Source organism: Hypanus sabinus, chromosome 10 (genome assembly GCF_030144855.1).
Source record: "Hypanus sabinus isolate sHypSab1 chromosome 10, sHypSab1.hap1, whole genome shotgun sequence".
NCBI lineage: Eukaryota > Metazoa > Chordata > Chondrichthyes > Myliobatiformes > Dasyatidae > Hypanus > Hypanus sabinus.
Window position 1 is genome coordinate 122,236,461 of NC_082715.1, and position 7,345 is coordinate 122,243,805.

The 7,345-nt window shown below is 44.3% G+C and overlaps 1 protein-coding gene across 1 annotated transcript in view; it reads left to right on the forward strand.

Annotated features, from left to right (window-relative positions):
* Positions 1–7,345, forward strand: part of mrpl33 (mitochondrial ribosomal protein L33) — a 106,278-nt gene that overhangs the window by 37,546 nt on the left and 61,387 nt on the right. The gene's annotated exons all lie outside the window — the stretch shown is intronic.

Here is a 7,345-nt window from a genome sequence, read left to right on the forward strand (position 1 = left end):
TGAAACACAACACGTGGCAGGGATGGGGGCAGCAGAATAAGTCAAGACTACTTCTTGCATTTAGTGGATATGGCCGTACTGCAAGTGGATGTATTCTAACACTTCTGTCATCTCAATTTCAATCCCTGGTGTCTGTGGAAAGAGCAGTGCAGTGGGTCAAAGTGGATAGGTCCTGAGCAACAATCAATCTGCTGGAGGAACTCTGCAGGCCAAGCAGCATCAGTGAGAGGACGGGAGATACCGGGTTTCTAGCCCAAAATGTCAACCTTGCTTCTCCTGCCTCAGACGCTGCTCAATCTGTTGGGTTCCTCCAATAGATTGTTTATTGATCCAGATTCCAGCATCTGCAGTCTCTTGTGTCTGCTGGGTAGGTCTTGATCTGCATAATGTGATGGGCCAAAGATCTCCACAACCTGTGAAGCTCAATTTTATAAGGTGAAGGGCAAAAGAACGCCTATTACCTTGTAATAACACGTTGAACAATGCAAGACATCTCTTTTTTAAATTTATTGAGAAACAGCACAGAATTGTCCCTTCCAGCCCTTTATGCCGTGCTGCCCAGCAACCCCTGATTTAACCTAGCCTAATCACAGGACAGTTTTCAGTGATCGATTGACCTACCAACCAATACATCTTTGGACTGTGGAAAGAAAGTGGAGCATGTAATGGAAGCCCACAAGTTCAAAGGGAGAACGTAGAACCTCCTTAAAGACAGTGGTGGGAATTGAACCTGGGCCGCTGGTACTGTAAGGCATTGTGCTAACCAGTTGCGCTACCGTGCCGTTCCAAATGAGCATAAGTGTCTTCAGAAGCTCCCTGCTGTTAATAATCCAAAAACTAATTCTGCTACATTAAAGTACATCGATGCACAGTGTGGAATGATGAAATGGTAAATTTGATGGAGGCTGTGAGCTGTGTGGGACTAATTTAAACTTCTAAATAACACATATTAGCAGAAAGAACCAGAGAGACATACTTCCTTCAGAAATCTTTCCTCCTTAACGTGTAATGATCATTCGAGGAAGCCAATCCCCCACTGCAATAAATGGGACCAATTACACAACACGTTATTATGTCATTCCACCCACAGAAGCAAGAGGGAAGTTTTTATCTCTGAAACATTCAAATCGGTTTTAAAGTCCAAACACAATACAAATATTTTTGGGCAAATAAACTAAGCAATGACACACTGCAGGAAACATGTGAACACACCAAATAACGTCTGGGATCCCCTACCCATGCACTGAACACAGCAGAGACCCCCACTCACAGACTGACACATTGATAACTGTACTGAATATTCAAAAATAAGCACGAGACAGGTGGAGGAAAAAAGGGAAAGGATTCAGAGTCAGTTCTTCTCTAGAGAGCAGAAAAGTCACCACACTTACACAGCCTCGTTACTAGCTTCCTGTCAGGAAACATGTAACACTGACTGACGTCATTGTTGAACCAGGATTGCTCGAACAAGCATCATTGGGCAGAGCCTCCTACACAAAGTGTTCCAACAGCAGAAAATATTGTCCTACAAGCCATTCAAAAATATAATTATATCCACTGTGACAAAATCGTTTTTTTCCTCTGATTATGTAGTAGCCACGAGTGGTTTTGATTTTTTTTAAATACATTGTGCTTTGCTTTCAAAAATGAAGCTAATAACAGTATTTTTTCAGCCACTTCAACACCCTTTCCCATTCCCACACTGACCTGTTATCCTCAACCTTCTTCACTGCCAGGGTGAGACTAGAAGAACAAAATCTCATATTCTGCCTGGACAGGCTACAGACCAAATTCAGCTAACCCTGACATATTGTGTTCCTTGCTTCCTCTCTTTCTCATCTACTTCCTGTGTTTTCCATTTTCATTCCCTCTGCCATACCCGTCCTCATCACCCTATTCATCCCTATGCCCTTCCTTCTTCTATCTGCCTAATACCAACACATTTCCATAAGACCATTAGACATAGGAGCAGAATAAGGCCATCTGGCCCATCAAGTCTGCTCTACCATTCAATCATGGCTGATACTTGCAAGCAACACACACAAAATGCTAGTGGAACACAGCAGGCCAGGCAGCAACTATAGGAAGAAGCACTGTCAACGTTTCGGGCCGAGACCCTTCATCAGGACTAACTGAAAGAAAAGGTAGTGAGAGATTTGAAAGTAGGAGGGGGAGGGGGAAATGGGAAATGATAGGAGAAGATTGGAGGGGGTGGAATGAAGCTAAGGGTTGGAAAGGTGATTGGCAAAAGGGATACAGAGCTGGGGAAGGGAAAGGATCATGGGACGGGAGGCCTAGGGAGAAAGAAAGGGGGAGGGGAGCACCAGAGGGAGATGGAGAACAGGCAGAGTGATGGGCAGAGAGAGAACAAAAAGGGGAGGGGGAAAAATAAATAAAACAGGGATGGGGTAAGAAGGGGAGGAGGGGCATTAATGGAAGTTAGAGAAGTCAGTGTTCATGCCATCAGGATGGCGGCTACCCAGACGGTATATAAGGTGTTGTTCCTCCAATCTGAGTGTGGCTTCATCTTGACAGTAGAGGAGGCCATGGATAGACATATCAGAATGGGAATGGGACGTGGAATTAAAATGTGTGGCCACTGGGAGATCCCGATTTCTCTGACGGACAGAGTGTAGGTGTTCAGCGAAACGGTCTCCCAGTCTGCGTCAGGTCTCACCAATATATACCAATATATACTCACTCACAGTACTCCAAGAGTGGTCTGATCAATGTCTTACAGAGCTTCAGGTTCACATCCCTGCTCTTGTATTCCAGTCCTCTTGAAGTGAATGCTAACATTAGATTTTCCTTCTTTATCACCAACTCACTCTGCAAGTTCACATTTGGGAATCCTGCATGGGGACTCCAAAATCCCCTTGGACCTTGGATTTTAAAATTTTCTTCCTGTTTACAAAATAGTTTATACCTTTATTCCTTCTATCAAGGTTCATAACCATACACTTCCCTACACTATATTCCAACAGCCACTTCTTTGCCCATTCTCCCAATCTGTTTAAGTCCTTCTGCAGACACCCTGCTTCCCCAAAGTTACCTGATTCTTTGCCTATCTTCTTATCACCCACCAACGAGGCTACAAAGCCATCAATTCCATAATCAATAAAGTTGATATTTAATGTGAAAATAAGTGCTCCCGATTCTAAGCCCAATGGAACACTACATGTCACTAGCGGCCATCCAGAATAGGTCCCCTTTATTTCAACTCCTTGCATCCTGCCAGTCATCCAATCTTCTATAAATGCTTGTAGCTTTCTTGTAATACCATGGGGTCTTACCTTGTTAAGCGGCACCTTGTCAAGGGCTTTCTGAAAATCCAAGTAAGCAACATCCACTGACTCTCCTTTATCTATTCTGCTTGCTATTTCCTCAAAAAATTCCAACGGATTGGTCAGACAAGATTTCCCCGTAAGGAAACCATGCTGCCTTTGACCTAATTTATCATGTGCCTTCAGGTATCCCAAATCCTTAATAATGGACTCCAACATCTTCCCAACCACTGAAGTTAAGCTAACTGGCCTATAATTTCCTTTCTTCTGCCTCTTTCTCTTCTTGAAGAGTGGAGTGACATTTGCAATTTTCCAGTCCTACAGTACCATTCCAGAATCTACTGATTCTTAAAAGGTCATTGCAAACGCCTCCACAACCTGTTCTGCTACCTGTTTCAAAACCCTGGGGTGTAGTCCATCAGGTCCAGGTGACTTATCTGCTTTCAGATCTTTCAGCTTCCCAAGCACCTTCTCCTTAGTAACAACAACTACACTCATTTCTGTCCCCTGACCATCTTGAATTTCTGGCATACTGTTGGTGTCTTTCACAGTGAAGACAGACACAAAATACATATTAAGTTTGTTCACCATTTCATTGTTCCCCCATTACAATCTCTCCAGCATCATTTTCTAGCAGTCCAATTTCCAATTTCACCTGTCTTTTACTTTTTAAATATTTGAAAACTTTTGGTATCCTATTTGATACTTTTGGCTAGCTTACCTTCATATTTCATCTTTTCTCTCATGTTTTTTTAGTTGCCTTCTGTTGGCTTTTAAAAGTTTCCTAATCCTCTAACTTCCCCCTAATTTTTGCTATATTATATGCCCTCAGTTTTGCTTTTATGCTGTCTTTGACTTCCCTTGTCAGCCACATTGCCTCATCTTCCCTTTGGAATACTTCCTCATCTTTGGGATGTATCTATGCTGTGCCCTCCCGATTGCCCCCACGTATTCAACACCCTTTTTGATTTTGCCCCATGTTACACCACCTCATCCCATTGACTGCAATTTTGCCCTGTCATCTGCTGTCATCCCCACTGTCTCACTATACACTGCGTCGACTTATATACCAACAGTCTCGACCTCAGCCCCATCCCTCCAGTTCCCGAACCCCTGCCAACCTACGGTAGTTGAAATCCTCTCCAACAGCTGTGTCAAAGCTGCGCTCAAGATGTTGGTTCCCCTCGGATTCAGCTGTAGCCCATCCTTTTTGTACAGTTCATACCTTGCCCAGAAGGAAGCCCACTGATCCAGAAATCTGAAACCCTGTCCCCTGCACCACTTCCTCACCACTCATTCGTGTGCACTATCATCCTATTCCTATTCCTGTGTTGGCACGTGGCCAAGTGGTTAAGGCGTTCGTTTAGTTGTCTGAAGGTCACTAGTTCGAGCCTTGGCTGAGGCTGTGTGTTAAGACACCAGTGCCAAGCTGTATGGGTCCTAATGCCCTTCCCTTGGACAACATTGGTGGTGTGGAGAGGGGAGACTTGCAGCTTGGGCAACTGCCGGTCTCCCATATATAAAAAAAACCTTGCCCAGGAAACTTTCCAAGGTGCAAATCCATGGTCTATCGAGACTAACGAAGGTCTACACACACATCCTATTCCTGCCCTGACTAGCACACAAAATCCAAAAGTTACACCCACTCCTGTTCTTCAGCCTCTTCCCTAACTCCCATAGGACCTCTTCCCCTTTTCTACATATATCAATGTGTACCACAACCTCCGGCTTCTCACCCTCCCTCTGGAGAATCTTTCACAGCCGCTCTGAGACATTCTGGAGCACCCAAGCACCTGGGAGGCAACTCACCATCCTGGCTTCTCCTTTGCGGCCACAGAATCTCCTGTCCATCTCCCTAACTATCTGGTCTCCTATCACTGCTCCTCTGCCTAACTTCACTCTTCTCCATTGAGCCTCAGAGCCAGCCACGATGCCACTGGCCTGGCTGAGGTTGCATTGTTGCCACTCAGCAACGATGAGTTTCCAACACGTGCCCCTGTTTCTTCACACATTCCAAAATGGAGCAAGTTGGTAGACTAACTTGACCGACATAAAAGACTCATTGTGTGCACATGCGTGGTAGACTCTGGGAGAGTTCTTGGAAATGTGGAGAGAATGTTGAATAATGAATGAAGAAGTGTTTTAAGTGGCAAGTTATAGACCACATTAAACCTTTCCAATTTGCTTACTACTCAAATCCATCTACTGGCCTCTGCCCTCCACTACATGCTGTCCCACCTGGAAAATGGTGCTTCATACACCAGGGTGCTGTTTGTCCATTTAAGCTCAATGCTTAATACAATCATCCCTCAGAAGCTGGTGGGTAAAGTGTTCTTGGTGGGTTTCATCACCCCTCTCTGTAACTGGATCTTGGTCTTCCTGACAGAGAGACCACAGCCCATCTGTGTTGGCAGCAATATCTCAAGCTCTATCAGGCTGAGAAGGGGTGCCCCAACCCCCCCCATGCTCAGAGCTGTGTGCTCAGCCTGCTGCCGTTCATGCTGCTGATGCATAAGGTTTGCTTATGATATGGTAGTGGTGGTAGGCCTCATCAATGTGGAGAATGAGACTGCATACAAAGAGGAGGTGGAGTGGCTTGTAGAAAGGTGCAAGCACAGCAACTTGAGTCTCAGCATGGAAACGATTAAGGAGATGGTTGTGGACTTTAAAAAGATGCTGTCCAACCACTCCTTGTTGCACATAAATGGCTCCTGCATGGAGAGAGCTAGCAGCACCAAGTTTATGGGAGTGCAGATAATGGACAATCTCACCTGGTCCCTCAGACCCTCAACACAACCTCTTTAGTCAAGAAAGAACAACAGCGTTTACACTGAAGAGACTGAGCCAAGTGAAGCTCCACCCCCTTCCTCATTCTAATCATTTTTTACGGGAGCACCACTGAGACTGTCCTGATAATCAGCAGCACCATCTGATCTGGAAATTGCAAGGCGGCCAACTGCAAGACCTTACGTAGGATTGCAAGGACTGCTGAGTAGATCATCTGGGTCTCTCTCCCACCCATCTGAGATATTTATCAGGAGCACTGCATATGTGGGATCCTTTGTGTCATCAGTCTCTCCCATCCCACAATCTCTTTGACCCCCTGCCATCAGACAGGAGGCACTGTATCATTAGGACATGGACTGTTAGGATGGAAAACAGCTTCTACTTTGAGACTACTGAATTCCCTGTCACCACTCTGGTCTTATCACTTACCAATAGTATTATACTTCTTACTTTTTAACTTGTGCCATAAATGCACCTTATGCTAAATTGCAATCTTCTCAAATACATTCTGCTCATTTATTAGTGGTAATATTACTTTCTGGTGTTGTGTTGGAGTTATATGTGTTGTTTTGTGCACATTGGTCTGGAGGTACACCTTCATTTGGCAGTACACGTGTATACGGTGGATTGACGATAAACTTGAATTCGCTACTGGGGAAATCAGTGGAGAGTGAAATTGCTTTGTGAGCTGAAATGAGGTCCATCTATGCCGTAAGAAAACATGTAATGGTCCTCTTAGTGGCCAGCCTAGTCCTCACTCCCAGCCCTGCAGATGCAACGCGACTTCTCTTTGTGTTCAATCACTGCCAGCAACTGAGGAAGGCAGTCAATGCTACTATTGGAAGACTTGCATTTACACAGCAGCTTGCTGGAACACCAGACATTCCAAATATAATCTACTACCGCAAATACAAAATATTCACAAATTATAGAATGTTACAATATTGATGGCAAGGTCCATCAAAATATTAATGACTATATCATCTGTTGATGATGATTGAGCAATATATAAACATACCAATAAAGAGCAGGAGAAGATCATTTGTCCCCTCAAGCCTGCTCTGCTTTCTAATAAGATTATGCCTAATCTGGTTGTAACCTCAAATCCTGCCTGCCTTCTATAAACTTTCACACATTTTCTTATCAATGATCTATCTCTGCCTTAAAACAGTCATAGACACTTCTTACACTGTGCTTTGAGGAAGAGAGTTCCAAAGATTGATAACCCTCTAAGAAGAAAAATAATCACTTCTTAGGCCTCAAGGGAAAGCTCC